At 36.8% G+C, this 17,296-nt stretch overlaps 1 pseudogene; it reads left to right on the plus strand.

Annotated features, from left to right (window-relative positions):
• Window positions 1-9,056: 9,056 nt before the first annotated feature.
• LOC114305379 (BTB/POZ domain-containing protein At1g03010-like) overlaps window positions 9,057-17,296 on the plus strand; it is a 55,630-nt pseudogene continuing 47,390 nt past the window's right edge.

Here is a 17,296-nt window from a genome sequence, read left to right on the forward strand (position 1 = left end):
CAATCAATGGAGTAACTCGGTTCTCCGAACTGGAACCAATCAAATCTATGATATTTTCAGTTACAACTAAACAACAACAATTCCACCCTGCTCAACTAAGTATGCGCTTAGTAAGCCAAAGATATATTGAAATAACTACAACCAACTTCGTTCTACTAGCTACGTGCGTAGTAAGCCAAAATACCAGTTTACCAGGCGCTAGCTGGAAGGGTATGGTGCCTTCTATTATTAGCGCATACAGTTCTCCAGGCGCTAGCTGGAAGGTAACGGTACCTTTGATTATAAGCGCGGCATATAACGCCAACAACAACCATGCAACAAGGCATATCCAACATGTATAATGCATATACATAACCAACAAGAATCTAACAACGAGTTAAAGTAGATAAACACATAGGCGTAATGTATCCACAACAATTCAACACAACCATGTCATCCTCCACCGATGACCAAGGACAAAACCTCTAGATGCATGTATATTGTACATCTATTAACAGACTCAAATATCATGAGATCATCAACTTATCACTAATACTAACATAGTAGTATAAGATACAACAATCCAACATTCATACTCATTTCAAAGTACCTTTCCCATTTCACAAAACCAACTCTCTTTATTTTTCAAAACCGGTTTTATTCCTTTTGTTTTTCACAAAATCAAATCCAAGGACAATAAAGCCAAAGCTCATTTTAATCTACTACATTCATCTCCAAGCCATTCCAATTTAATTATACAAGTTAAATCATAATCACTAAAATAGGATTTCCCTCCCCTTCTCCCAATATTGATAAAAAGGTTCAATCATCTACAACAAACAACAATGGCTTCATTCAAAACCCAAAATACCCAAGTATTTACCCAATGATCAAAACCCCTCTATTGAGTTATTAAACCAAATAAATATTAGGGTTTCCTCTCCTTACAACAACAACATGCTAATTAACACCCAATTAGCCCCAAAACACATCTAATGATAATAGATCTAAATCCAACAACTAACCCAAAGTTCAACCTCATGAATTTATACAAAAAATCCAACATAAAATGGTTTTCATGCAATACAAAAATTACCACATGTCTATCTATAGACGTAGTATTGAAAAAGAACAAGGAGAATCCCTACCTCAAAGGAGAACTCAAAAGGAGATGATGACCCGAAATCAAAGTGCTCCAAATCCACAATTTTTCCGATTAAGACGAAGCCCTCGACACCCTCTACCTTTTTAACAAAGGACCTAGGATGGATTTATACTAGAAGGAGATGAAATCTAGAGAGATAATAAGTTTAGAGAGAGAGACTCTCGGCTGCTAGGGTTTCAAGAATGAAAGAGGGAGAAAAATGATCTTTTTCCCCGCTGCTGCCTACTGAAATACGATAGACTCGCTCGAGTGAAAACTTGGTCGCTCGAGCAACCAGACACAGAAAACTCACGCGCAGGCAAACAAACCAGAAGCTCGCTCGAGCCAAGAATTCCAGTGTTCAGGTCCTAGTACCAGACGCAACGCTCGCTCGAGCGAAGCCACCCGGGCTCGACCCACCAGACACAAACTCCACGCTCGCTCGAGCGACAAACATCTCGCTCGAGTGAAGGACTAAAAACCTGGGCAGCAACCACCTGCTCCCAATCACACCCAACCTGGAACGAACAAGTCCAAAACATTCTATAACTCAAATTTAAAGAATTGAAGGACAGAAACAAGTTCAAAACAACAATCGGAATCCACGGAACTAAGTCCGAATACTACAAACAAAGGAGAAAGAACCGGGATCGCTATATCTTACTTTATTTATTAAACTATTCAATTTGTTTAATATATATATATATATTCAATAGTTTAATATATATATATATTTTAAATAGTTTAATTAATATATAAAAGTTCCATCAGTTTGTTGCAGATGCACTAACGGACGGAATTGTTTACAAGTTATTTGAATTGTTTGCAACGGTCAAATCTTGTGTGATTTAGTGGTGCACCTTTTCATTCAATTTATGGAACCTGTTCGGGCTGTATTTTTGCCTATTTATATCCTTCTTTTCCAGCAGTCCGGATCGAGATGAAAAAAAGATATATGTCTTTGTGATCCGAATTTTCCATCCGGAATAAATCAGTCTGCAGATTGTTTTTTGTTGCTGTCTATTTCTTTTATTTTGGGCATTTTCCTACATTCTAGTTTTTAGGAAAATTATTAAAGAGAGTATTAGAACACAAGGTTTGGTTCACCAAACAAATTGTTTGGAGTACTACTACAATTTGTGAAGATCATTGTATCCTGGGAGATAGACGCCACTCATCCGTAAGTACCTTAGCGGGGCGAATTTGTCTTAAGGACAGAGTGTCACACACTCGACTTGGTCTTAATTTTATTTGGGTTCGATAAATAAATATGGTATGTTATTTATTTGTTTTGTTTGAATTTATGTCAAGTTTTTTTATATACACAGAAGATTGTTCCAACAATCTTTAGACAGAATCGAATTATTCTGTTTACAGAATTTTTCGTTTGTTTTCCTTTTTCATTTTCGTAAATAATTTTGGAAGAAAATTATTTTCTGTGGATTTACAAAATAATATTCTGGTTGAAAAAACAAATAGTGTTTATATGCTATTTGACAGATAGTAGTAATATACTGTCTCTTTTCTTTGACAACAACTAGTAGTACGATACTGGTGTCATTAACAATTCAGAATATATTTTTGTGGAATTTTTTCAGAAATTAATTTTGGGTTTTAGAAATTATTTTTTGAGTTTTCATTAATTAAAATTCTGTTTCAGTATTTTAATTATTGAAGTGTTACTGAAATTAATTTTCTTGTGTGGAATTAATTTGGTTAAATAAAATTTTATTTTATTTCCAAATTAATTGAAAAATAAAAGGTATAGTTTTTATTTCTTTTATTTTTACAGAATTTAATTTTCTGTGTAGAATTAATTTGTTTAAATAAAATTTTATTTTATTTTCAAATTAATTGGAAAATAAAAGTTACATTCTTGTTTCTTTTATTTTTACAGAATTTAATTATGTGAATTTGATTTAATTTTCTGTGTAGTGTAAATTCTAATTATAATTTTGTTTTATATATTAGAATTGATAGCTACTGAAATAAATACCCAAACAAGTACTACTGTGGTGGCTGCAATGACGCCAACCCCCTCTCCTGTTGTAACAGTACCGGTAAATCACGGTGAAAAGCCAGAGAAGTTCTTAGGAACTGACTTTAAAAGATGGCAACAAAAAATGTTGTTCTATCTTACAACTCTGAACCTGGCTCGTTTTCTTCGTGAAGATGCTCCTATCCTGAAAGAGGATGAAACCGACCGGCAAGTGGTTGCTGCGGTTGATGCTTGGAAACATGCCGATTTCCTTTTCCGGAATTACGTCTTGAACGGACTTGACAGCACATTATACAATGTCTATAGTCTAATCAAAACAGCAAAGGAACTTTGGGAATCGTTGGAGAAAAAGTACAAAACGGAAGATGCTGGCTCAAAGAAATTTGTGGTTGGCAGATTCCTGGATTTTGTAATGGTTGATTCAAAAACTGTGATCAGCCAAGCTCAAGATTTCCAACTCATTTTGCATGACATTCACGCAGAAGGTATGTCTCTCAGTGAATCCTTTCAAGTTGCAGCCTTAATTGAAAAATTACCAAAAGGTTGGAAGGAATTCAAGAACTACCTCAAACACAAGCGCAAAGAAATTTCTATGGACGAGTTAATTGTGCGTTTGAGGATTGAGGAGGAAAACCGCAATTCTGAAAAGCGGGCTGGTAAGCTTCCTATGGAGTCTAAGGCAAATGTGGTGGAACATGCTTCAAAAACCAAGAAACGAAAGTCTTTTGGAGAAAGTTCATCACAAGGCTCTAAAAGGGGGGATAATAAAAAGTATAAGTTTAATGGCAAATGTTACATCTATGACAAAGAGGGACATCGGGCCAAAGATTGCCATAACAAAGGCAAAAGCAAAAGAAGAACAAGCAAGAAGCCTGCTCAAGCCCACATGACTGAAGTGGACAATATTTCCAATGGTATAGATGATATCAATCTTTCTGCAGTTGTTTCCGAGGCAAATCTTGTCGAAAATCCTAAAGAATGGTGGGTGGACACTGGTGCTACTCGCCATATTTGTGCCGACAAAAAGATGTTCACATCTTATTCTTCAGTGGACAATGGTGAACAACTTTTTATGGGCAACTCCTCAACTTCCAAAGTTGAAGGACAAGGAAAGATTATACTCAAGATGACATCTGGAAAGGGAACTCACTCTCAACAATGTGTTGCATGTACCGGACATTCGCAAGAATTTAGTTCCGGATCTTTGTTGAGTAAGAATGGGTTTAGGCTAGTTTTTGAAAGTAACAAGTTTGTACTTACCAAAAACGGGATGTATGTAGGAAAATGTTACATGTCTGATGGCCTTTTCAAGTTAAATGTAATGACCATTGTACCCTCAGTTATTAATAATACTACATCTTCTTCTTACTTGCTTGAGTCTTCAAATTTATGACATGGTAGACTAGGACATGTTAATTATGGATCTTTGTGTAAATTAATTAATATGGAATGTTTACCTAAATTTAACATTGATTCAAATCATAAATGTGAAATTTGCGTTGAGGCAAAATTATCTAAAACTCCTTTTCATTCAATTGAAAGAAGTACGGAACCACTTGAATTAATTCATAGTGACATTTGTGATTTTAAATCAATTCAAACTAGAGGTGGGAAAAAGTATTTTATCACTTTTATAGATGACTATACTACATATAGTTATGTCTATTTAATTCGAACCAAGGATGAAGCTTTGGAAACTTTCATTCAATATAAGAATGAAGTTGAAAATCAACTTGGTAAGAAAATCAAGAAACTTAGAAGTGATAGAGGTGGTGAATATGAATCACCTTTTGGTGCGTTTTGTAAAGAACGTGGAATAATTCATCAAACCACCGCTCCTTACTCACCTCAGCAAAATGGAATTGCTGAAAGGAAAAATAGGACTTTAAAAGAAATGATGAATGCCATGTTAATTAGTTCTGGATTACCTCAGAACTTGTGGGGGGAAGCAATACTTTCTGCTAATTATATTTTAAATAAAGTACCCCGAAAGAAAATAAATCAAACACCTTATGAATTATGGCATGGAAGAGTACCATCCTACAAATACTTAAAAGTGTGTGGGTGTTTGGCTAAAGTGGCTATTCCTAGTCCTAAAAAGACTAAGATAGGTCCTAAGACCATTGATTGCATTTTCATTGGTTATGCCAAGAATAGTAGTGCATATCGGTTTTTTATTCATAAGTCAGAACATTCCGAAATGCATGTAAATACTATTATTGAATCTCGGAATGCATCTTTCTTTGAACATGTATTTCCAAAGAAGACTGGACAAGAGACTAAGACTAATAAAAGATCTTTTGATGCTATTACTAGTCAGGATCAAGAATATGATCAAGAACAAGAGTTAGATCAAAATGAGGAAGAGGAACTTAGGCGTAGTAAACGTGCTAGAACCTAAAAATCTTTTGGTCCAGATTTTCTAACATATTTGTTAGAAAATGAGCCTTTAACTTTTAAAGAGGCTATGTCCAGTCCTGGAGCTCCTTTATGGAAAGAAGCTGTCAACAGTGAAGTTGAATCCATCTTGCAAAATCACACTTGGGAATTAGTGGACTTGCCACCAGGTTGTAAACCTCTTGGGTACAAGTGGATTTTCAAAAGAAAATTGAAAGCGGATGGATCAATAGATAAATACAAGGCAAGACTTGTAGTCGAAGGTTTTAGACAGAAAGAAGGTCTAGATTACTTTGACACATACTCACCGGTTACTAGAATCACATCCATTAGAATGCTAATTGCCATTGCATCTCTATACAATCTAGAAATTCATCAAATGGATGTTAAAACCGCTTTCTTAAATGGTGAGTTAAATGAGGAAATTTACATGGAACAACCAGAAAGGTTTTCTGTTCCAGGGAAAGAAAAGAAAGTGTGTAAATTGGTTAAATCATTATATGGTTTAAAACAAGCGCCAAAGCAATGGCATGAGAAATTTGACAAGGCAATGATGTCAAATGGATTTAAAATTAATGAGTGTGACAAATGTGTTTATATTAAAAACACAGATAAAGGTTATATCATTGTATGTCTTTATGTAGATGATATGCTCATCATAGGTAGTAATAATGATATGATTAAAACTACCAAGAAAATGTTGAATAAACATTTTGACATGAAGGACATGGGCATTGCTGATGTAATTCTTGGTATGAAAATTACCAAAACATCAGAAGGATATGCTTTGTCACAATCTCATTACATCGAGAAAATACTTAACAAATTCAGCAAAGATGATGATCATCTTGCTAGAACTCCTGTAGATGTTAATTTGTATCTTTCTAAAAATGTACATGAAAGTATTTCTCAATTAGAGTATGCCCAAATTATTGGGAGCTTAATGTACTTGATGAACTGCACCCGCCCAGATATAGCTTATGCAGTAAGTAAATTAAGTAGATATACGAGTAATCCGGGAGTAGAACACTAGAAAACAATGATAAAGGTTCTAAGATATCTCCGATTTACTCGTAACATTGGGCTTAATTATACTAGATATCCAACAGTACTTGAAGGATACTGTGATGCAAATTGGACATCGGATACTAGAGACTCGAAGTCCACCAGTGGGTATGTCTTTACTCTTGGTGGGGCGGCTGTATCTTGGAAATCTTCCAAACAGACTTGTATTGCTAGGTCTACTATGGAATCTGAATTCATAGCTTTAGACAAAGCAGGGGAAGAGGCAGAATGGCTTCGCCACTTTCTTGAAGATATTCCAATATGGCCAAAACCGGTGCCTGCTATATGCATACATTGTGATAGTTAATCAGCAATTGATAGAGCACAGAGTCATATGTATAATGGTAAGTCACGACACATTCGTCGTCGACATAACACCGTAAGACAACTACTCTCTAATGGAATTATTTCCATAGAATATGTTAAGTCTAAAGACAACATAGCGGATCCACTAACCAAAGGGTTAGCAAGAGAGTTAGTTGAGAATTCATTGAGGGGAATGGGACTAAAGCCTATTAAATAAGAGTTACCACAACGGCAACCCAACCTAGTTGACTGGAGATCCCAAGATCTAGGTTCAAAGGGGCAACCGAGTTGTGATTGACTCAGAAGGATCACTGTGGAGTCCAACTCCTACCCATTTCTATGATAAAATAAGTGATGTCTGCAGCGTTTGAGGTTAAGTAAAATTTTAATGATTCTTATTTCTAGGTAAACCTAGTGGAGTATGGCAGGATACTTTTCATAAGAATCACCTATGTGAGCATGAACTGGGCCGGTTCTGATGGTGTTTGGGAAGTGGGTTTTTATGTAGGTTTTTTTAGTTGTAGGTTTTTATTGGATAAAATTTTTTGGTGTTTGGGAAGATAGTTGGGTTTTTATGTGGTTGGATGTGATGTTTGTGAGAGAAAAAGTGAAATGATTATGGGGTTAGATGTGATATTTTGTTTGGATGTGTTTTTTTTGGTTTTGTAAAAAGTTTGTCTTTTAGTGGAAAAAATGAGAAAAAAATCCGGAACCTAGGTTCCCAAACACCACCTTTATAAGATTTGTGAAGGGCTACAAGTCTTTAGAGCACTCATGAAAGACCAGGTTGTTCAGGGCCAAAATGAACACAAAAGTGAGAACTAAACTGTGTCTGGGAATATACTGTGTGAGTTCTATTGTCTTGGTTTACACAAACGACTGAGCAGTTCAAGACATCATGTTCACTGGTTAGCTAGTAAATCCGATAGTGTCTTATAAGGGAAGGTTCAAAGCCAAAAGCTACCTATCCTATGCAGAATATTTCCAATTTCTGTACTATCTGACATTAGATCATGTTGTTGCATTTTCTCTCCGTCAAATTCCATTCTTGTGGGGGATTGCTGGAAAAATGGTTTAATATAGGCATATTTTAGAGCGCAAATTTGAGTGGCCCCAAACGTTGTTTGGGGTGGGTCCGAAGAGGTGAAAACAGAACGTCAAAACCATTTATGAGTGAATGGGAAGTTAACGTCGTTTTCGAATCTAACATTAATTTTTTAGATAAAATTCATTTGAATTTTTTCAATTAAAAATTATTGTGGGAATTTAATTTAATTCTAAATTCAAATTTTGGATTCCTAGGTGGTTTCCTAAAGTTTGTAATTGTGGGAATTTAATTTAATTCTAAATTCAAATTTTGAGTTTCTAAGTGGTTTCTAAAATTTATACCTCTTACTTTATTTATTAAACTATTCAATTTGTTTAATATATATATTCAATAGTTTAATATATATATATATATATATATATATTTTAAATAGTTTAATTAATATATAAAAGTTCCATCAGTTTGTTGCAGATGCACTAACAGACGAAATTGTTTCCAAGTTATTTGAATTGTTTGCAACGGTCAAATCTTGTGTGATTTAGTGGTGCACCTTTTCATTCAATTTATGGAACCTGTTCGGGCTGTATTTTTGCCTATTTATATCCTTCTTTTCCAGCAGTCCGGATCGAGATGAAAAAAAGATATATGTCTTTGTGATCCGAATTTTCCATCCGGAATAAATCAGTCTGCAAATTGTTTTTTGTTGCTGTCTATTTCTTTTATTTTGGGCATTTTCCTACATTCTAGTTTTTAGGAAAATTATTAAAGAGAGTATTAGAACACAAGGTTTGGTTCACCGAACAAATTGTTTGGAGTACTACTACAATTTGTGAAGATCATTGTATCCTGGGAGATAGACGCTACTCATCCGTAAGTACCTTAGCGGGGCGAATCTGTCTTAAGGACAGAGTGTCACACACTCGACTTGGTCTTAATTTTATTTCGGTTCGATAAATAAATCTGGTATGTTATTTATTTGTTTTGTTTGAATTTATTTCAAGTTTTTTTATATACACAGAAGATTGTTCCAACACCACCATGGCTACATTTTCTTGACTTTATCTTAATCAAATCATAAACACTGATTAAAAGTATATCTCTCTACCCTTTAATCCTGCATGGGTTCATGTGTCTTTCTCCTCACTCCAGCTTTCTCTTTCTTTCCCACATGAGAGAGAGAGAGAGAGAGAGAGAGAGAGAGAGAGAGAAGCGTTCTTCAACATAGTGGTAGCAGAGCAAAGGAGTTCACTGTTTGGGGATCTTGAAAAAGTCAATTCTGTTAAGTTTTGGAAAGAGTGGCTAAAGGCTGAATTTTGTTAGGTTCTGAAGAGCTGGGAGTTGTGACTCTTAGTGAATTGAAGCCAAGCATCTCAGGGAAGAGCTCTTTTTGGCCGAGTTCGAGTACAAGGCATGTCACTGAATGGTAATCTTCTTCTCCTTCTCTGTTCCACACACTAAACTAGTACTATGTTTTACAAAAATTAGGCAGTTTCAAACCAAGTAGGATAAAATTTGGTTTTTGCAGCCTCTAATTCTACATTTTAACATAAATCTTGATTTTTTTTTTTTTTTTGAAAATCAGTGATGGGTTGGGTCTGGTTTGTACTCTATACTTTTGGAAAATTTGAGGTTGAATAGAATTAAGAACTCGTTTGGCAAGTAGCTATTTTAGCTTTAAAACCAAAAAGTTACTTAAAAAAATCAAAAAGCCTATAACCTATACCAAAAAGTTAAAGATTCCATTTTCTCTCCACTTTTTGCACATTTTTTCGTAAAAAGTCAAAAAATAACCCCAAACAAACTAGTTTTTTTACCTCATATTTTAGCCAAAAAACTAAAAAGTTACTAAAATAGTATGTTCCCAATAGGAATGGCAACGGGGCGGGGCGGGGCGGGGCGGGGTCGGGGATCACCCTCCCCGTCCCCGATCCCCGATGGTGGAAATCCCCCTGTCCCCGGCCCCGATCCCCGACGAGGAACCTATATCCGCCCCCACCCCCGCCCTCTAACGGGGATTGGGTTTCCCCGACCTCGATTAATCCCCGGCCAAAAAAAAAAAATAGATACAACAAATTCGTTCATCATCAACAACAACAACGTAGAGAGAGAGAGAGAGAGAAATCTGATGCTCAAATGTAAATAAAAATAAAAATTCAGATCTAATAGATCTATTCATCACCATAACAGATCTGATGAGCTCAAAAAAAAAAATTCAGATCTAACATATATATATATATATATATATATAACAAATCGATCGATCGAGAGAGAGAGAAAGACTGCCGCAAACAGTGGTGAGTTGTGGTAGCTCAATCGGCGGAGAAGGGAGATCGGCGGAGGAGGGCGATCGTCGGACGAGGCAGAGGAGGAAGACCGGTGGAGGAGGGGCAGGAGGGCGATCGGCGGAGGAGGGAGAGAGCTCGATCGGCGTCTACGAAGGTTTGAGAGAGAGAGATGAGAGACAGTGAGTGTGTGACTGTGTGATGTGAGTGAGGGCCAGCCAAACATATAATATAATATATGTATATATTATAATAACCCTACCTAAACATATAATATATATATATATATATATTATAATAACATACGGTACCTAAACATATAATATAATATATATATATATTATAATAACATACAGGGATCAGTCAGGGATCAAACGGGCCGGGGCGGGGCTGGGGCCGGGGCCGGGGCCGGGGTTGGGGGAATCTATCCCTGTCCCCGACCCGAAAATCATCGGGGATTTAATTTTCAATACCATCCCGGCCCTATGGGGATAATTTTCGAGAAAAAACCGTTCCAATCGGGGTCGGGGGATCGGGTCCCCATCAGGCCGGGTTTAAATTGCCATCCATAGTTCCCAAAGGAGGGTAGTTCAAAATTTTACAGAATTAAAGCTTGATTTGGTCTTGTGCAAGAAAGCAGAGATTCCACCAAGCATCTTCTTCAACTTATATTATTCATTCAGCCCAAAAGTTGTTTTTTCCACTTTCACTACTGAAAGAAAAAGAAAAAGAAAAAAAAAAAAACTTTAAATTTGAAATGCCTTTTTAGTATCGTAAAATAGGTTATTGAATTCATTTCATAACTGTAAGCAATCTTCATCATGTCCAATCCTCCAAATTTGACAGAAGGTAGCAAAATCTCACCTAGTTTTTGTTAGAAATGGTTTTTGAAAAATCTGGATAACAGAATTTTTCATCAACTTTGGTCTATTTTTTAGGTGGGATCCATACGCCGAATTTCACGGGTCTAAGTAGTAACGCATTCTATGCCGCGTTGTGATTCACGTGGTATATTTGGTTGCTCAAAACGATTATCAGGTGAATGGGAAATTGAAACTAAAGTGAGCTCCATGAAAATGAAGTTTTTAGTGGAAATTCCTTAAAGTTTGAAAATGACTTGTCCCACATTGATTTGGTGGGAAACTTTGAGTGAGTTTATAAGGTTTGGAGTTGGAACTTGGGAGAGGCCCCAAGGGGCATCCAAGAGGGAGGTTATGGACTAGACCCATTGGACCTAAAAAATCACCACACGTACGCACCGCTGTCCATCCAGGCTAGGTGAGTGGTGTAAGGTTGGGTTGGGTTTGTCCAACCCAATACCTATTTTTTTGGGCCAAAAACATTTAAATTTTATTTTTCTAAATTCAAATTCAAAAAATTAGAATTTAAATTTAGAAAAATTAAATTCGAAATTAGGTCCGTTTTTCCCACTCAGACAGATTCAAATCTGTGCAATGCGGTTTTAATCTGTTCAAGTTTGAACCCAAACAGTACCAATTCAAATCTAACAGGTACAGTACCTGTTCAAACAGGTATGCTACCTGTTCAATTCAAAATTAAAGGATGCCACTACATCTATAAATAGACTAGCCCTCATTTGATCATTGATTCAATTCTTTTCGTCCAAATAATTCTGCAACTATTCTCTACATATTGCTTATTTTCTTGTGAGAAAGAGTGTAAACACTTAGTGTGTTCGTTGTGCGAATAAATTATAGTGCTGCATTTATTCGTTGATTGATCATTTTATCCTAGGAGATAGACGTCCATATTCTGAAAGCACCGTGGAGACGACGAATTTGTCTTAAGGGCACAGTGTCTAACACTAGACTTGATCAGAATATTGTTCAAGAAATTAATCAAGTAAGTTGTTAATTTATTTTTTGTTATTTTATTTATGTAAATCAAATTTTGATTTTGCTTTTTGTAACAAAATAAAAATCTGTTTTTATTTATTTATTTTATTTATTGGTTTGATTTTTGTAATCAAACATTCTCCCTCCTTTCCTATTTTTCTTTTGTATTCTGTTTGTAGTTTAGTACACAAACAGAATTTATTTATTTAAATATAGTGAAGGTTGTCTAACAGTTTTCAAGATTGAATATGACTTGTCGATTATGTGTCAACAAATCTCTTGTGCTTAAAAAGCACCCCCACGAGCCCGTGATGCTAAATGTCCTTATTTCAACAAACACCCATCAATGCTCTGATCTGGTTTTAGTATCTATCTACCAATAATTTTTGCATCTCACCCCTATCCAGAGCCCCTCAAGCGTACGAAGGAGTCATATAATAGATGTTTGCGTATGACATTTTTTATGTGAAATAGACTAAACAAATGCAAACAGACAAATAGACACGTTTTCTGATTGATATAAAGGGTCCCAGCATACCTATGAAAGTAAGCGAAACAGCCAAATCAAATTGTTTCCTGAATGCAACCAACCTTGTAATCTTCATTGCAGGTTTTAGAACCATTGGGTTAAATTTGGCCTTATCTGCTAAAAGTACTGCTTGTGAAGTCCCACTCATTTTTTATAATTGAGCTTTTGCTTTCAACTAGGGTCCTCCATGTCGAACATAAGATCCAAATGGATCACTGTATATGAATTGAAACCACTTTGGAACACATTGGTATCATAGGTTCAAACATGGTGATGAAGATGCAAAGAAGAAACCAAGATTTTTAACTAATAATTATGTATGCGCAGTTTTCTTTCTTCATTCTTGATTTTACCCGTCTCTATGATGCTAATTTTAGCATGTCTTATATCTTGCAGGCCAATGTCTGATGTTTCTAGTGATCTTACAATTGAAGTTGGAACAGCAAGTTTTGTGCTTCACAAGGTCAGGCGAATGTACTGCAATAATGAGAAATTTCACCTTTTGTGTAAATCAATAGCTTAAAGTGCCATAAAATCCTTTTAAAATCAAGATTTAATCCAAGTATCCCACATCAGTTTTTTGAGGAATCAAACAATTTTCAACTTGAGAATTTGAAAATTCAGCAATATTTTGGCTGGAACAAAATAAAAAAATTTTGCTTGAACATTATGGTTTGTAATGGAGTAATAGAGGTGAAATTTTACATAAAAAAGTAGATGACAATGAAATCTTATTAAAAAAGGCTAACACGAAATAATAACCATAACAATGTTACAAGAAAGTGAATGAAAAATGTGAAAAGGAACTTTATAATATGATCAGGATTCTTTTGCAGTTCCCTCTAGTTTCTCGGAGTGGAAGAATTTGAAAACTGTTGTTGGATTGGAAGCAAAAGATTCAATAGTATCGCGTATAAATCTATCAGCTGTACCGGGTGGACCAGAGGCATTTGAGCTAGCTGCAAAGTTTTGTTATGGAGTAAACACCGAAATTACTCTATCAAACGTTGCAATGCTACGTTGTGCGGCTCATTTCCTGGAAATGATAGAAGATTTTGCTGAGAAAAACCTAGAAACGGAAATTGAAGTATATCTGAAGGAGAACATACTTCCAAACACATCAAACTCAATATCAGTTCTTCACTACTGCGAATCACTTCTACCCATAGCGGAAGATATCAACCTTGTCAATAGGATTATCAATGCCATTACAAGTAATGCATGTAAAGAGCAACTCACATCTGTCTTGTCCAAGCTAGAGCACAACTTTCCTTCAAAACCCAAAACAAAAAATATAAATTTAGGTATAATGCAGCGGGTAAAAATTATACACATACCGTAGGTGATAGAACCTAAAACGAAGAATCTCGTGGGTAAATCACGTGCTTCAAAAATGCGAATAACGAACACCCAGCAGTAGAGTGATACCACAATATCAGTATCACCCACACAAGTCATAGTGCAAAAAGCTTGATCGTTGTTTTAATGGGAGAGAGTCAGTATGGGAAAAAACATACGTTGTTTCATTATCCCATATCCTGTATATCATATCAGATGTATAGGATAAGTATATCATCTATCCATATCAATTGATATGATAGATATAGATATCATGAGTGGTTATCCAAATAAGTTTTGAATTCAAATTCAAACTTACATGGATAAGGTTTAAAAGGTTCATGGGTCATGCCACATGGCCGCCCAATTTGTAACATCTCCCACTCGCACATGAGTTGGTGTAGACGTCCCCGAACGCCCCGGGAGGGTGAGTCCCGATCTGTTCATTTGGGGTCACTACAGCTCAGGACTCTCAATTTTGTCACGGTTCTAAGTCTGAACCAAAGAGTCCAAATCCGGCAAATCGTTTTGAGAAAACAGATTTTTAGAAAAGAAGTGCCAAACATGGACTGCTTTGCCAGATACAGAGTCGCCACCTAAATGTTTTATTTTTGGAAAATTTAGGAAACCCTGACTCGTTTGCCTAAGGCCACGTGTCCGTCATCACCAAAGTTGCCTCGGCTCGGGAACTTGGGTACGATTGGGGAAGGTCACTTCGTGAGCACCCCTGCTCGCCCGATCAAAGATCGGCCTCTACTAACCATGATATCAAGTTTTGAAAACATTGTGTGTTCTTATTCCGGTTAGCCTAGATTACTATGTGATGCGCATCATACAAGTATAGACTGGATCGCCTGAATTGGAACAAAACATTTCATGTTTGTTTATTTGAAAATGGTTTGATGGTGCTACCCGCAAGTAGGCTAAGACGTGGATTTGCCACCCTTGGGTGGGCTTAGAAAATATGATTTTGCCACTATGTAGTGGGCTTAAAACACACATTTGATGAATTGTTCCAATCCAAATAACCCAACCTTCACCCACAGGCATTCAGGCAGTTATATCACATAAGCAAATAGTCTCATGGCAAGCATGCTATCATGGCAGTCACTCACACGCATGCAAGGATGCTAAAGCATAAAACTTACCGAGTACTCCAAGCCAAAACAGAAGCTTATTAGAAATCCATGCATGATCCTAACTATACAGAAATGCCTAATGCAACACATGCAAAAATGCAACTATAGCAGGCTCGGCTATTCTAGACATGGTATATGAAATGCTACAGCTAACATGTATTCAATTTGGAATTGAAAATACGATGCAGTTAGTATGATGCGCCGAGCCCGGTGCATGCAAAACAGATGAATGAATGCAAACATGCTATCATACTGTATGCTAATTGAAATATGCCCTAATCTAACCATCATAAGCGGGTAAATAAAAGGGAGAAAGACGTGGGGTTGGAAGACATGCATCACACACACGCACAGTTATTATAATTTTGCCCTCGCACGGAGGGTCCGAATAAATAGTACAATCCAAATATAAACAAGTTCCTAATTAATTTACAAATTAACTAAGAAAAATAATAAACTGGCATGCAAGCCAGGGACTGCCTTGACTCTTCTTCAGATGATGGATGATGCATGCTCGGGTTGCCTTTGCACGGAAATCCACTGGGATGCCCCAATTAGCCTCTGTTTTGCAATTATTCTTGGAAAGCGCGCCAAGCCCCGGAAGACTGCTGATTCTTGATTTGCTGCAACAGAGAGCAGGAAAGGGGCATAGCAATGTATTTTCACAAATGTATGCATGCCTCGATCCTCGTGCCACTAATCACGCATCTCGATGCATGATGGCCGAGGAATCGGTTTGCATGACTCAATATGGAATGGATGCACATGAAAACTCAACTAAAACCTAACTCCATCATGGATAATCCGGAGTGTCGGTGACTGGGGAATTGAGACACGTTCCGTCACTCGGAGTACGAAACGTACCTCGTTTCTCGTGCTCGGGCTAACCCCTATCCCAAGCACAATGCAATATGCATGATATGCATGAAATGCAACTAAAATACAACCTAGCATACACAATGCTATGAAATGGCATACACGATGCACGAGGTAACATGGCATACACAATGCGCTAATCATATAACCTAGTATACGCAATGCTATGAAATAAAATGGCATACACAATGCATAATGGACTTACACTAACACAAGTGGACCTCAACCACACTCACATAAGAGGCCATTAGATGAAAATGAGATACTCGAAATGCGTGCACACGTGCACGCAAACCGAGGACCGACCCTAAGGCACCAAATGCCACTCTAACAGGATATGGCAAGGCATGAAATATGATATGCCAGCATGAAAATTTCAGCACTAGAATATGACCCGAAACAGCCCCGAATCATGACAATATAGCACCCGATGCATGAAATGGTCCCGAAATGCAAGATTAAGCACATGAAATGACTTGTAGCTACATCAAGCATGCATTATTTGGTCATGACATGTGAAGACAGATTCAAGGCAGTCCCAAAGTAAGCATGTTTACAGTTCTAAGCAAGGCCAAACAGCAAACACAAATAGGGCAAAACTAGCATGCAAAAATGTCCCTAAATGTGAGATAAAGAAGCAAGTCACAGCTTCAGGCCTCAAACAGATGAGGGCCCTTCAACAAACATGAAGAGAGGCCCAAAAAATGATATTTTACAGTTTATGAAAAACCACAAAAACCAACACAGGTATGGCTAGGCTCTCATGCAAGAAATGGGCCAAAAGATGGACAAAGAAGCAAGTGGTGGTTGCTGGCCTCAAACACAAAGGGGGCCTTCAGAAATGTTGAAGAGGGGCCCAAAATATTGCACTTTACAGTTGATGGGCGGACCCAAAACAGTATGCAAGAATGCTCAAAATGCTATGCAAAATAGGGCCAAAAGAAGAGATATAACACAAAGTATATAAAGGATTCTCCAAATAGTGAAAGACCCTTAATGAAACATGAATAGGGGGTCAAAATAAGGTCATTTTTAGTTTGGACCAGAACCCAAAAACAGAAGCATAGGAGGCTAACAAATCATGCAAAAATATGACCAAAAGAGAGATATAATGGCAAGTGGAAGATAGAAGCCTCAAACAGCAATGAGCCCTTCAAGAATGTTGAAGAAGGGCTCAAAATAAGCAACTTATCAGTTCATGACAGAGCTCAAAACAGTTTATACATAGGCCAAAAATACTACACAAGATAATGGCATACAAGAGGGATAATGAAGCAAGTGCAACAAGGAGGCCTCAAACAGTGAGAGGCTCTTAATGAAATATGAAAAATAGCTCAA

Source organism: Camellia sinensis, chromosome 13 (genome assembly GCF_055761805.1).
Source record: "Camellia sinensis isolate YWXY chromosome 13, ASM5576180v1, whole genome shotgun sequence".
In the NCBI taxonomy this organism is placed as follows: Eukaryota; Viridiplantae; Streptophyta; class Magnoliopsida; order Ericales; family Theaceae; genus Camellia; species Camellia sinensis.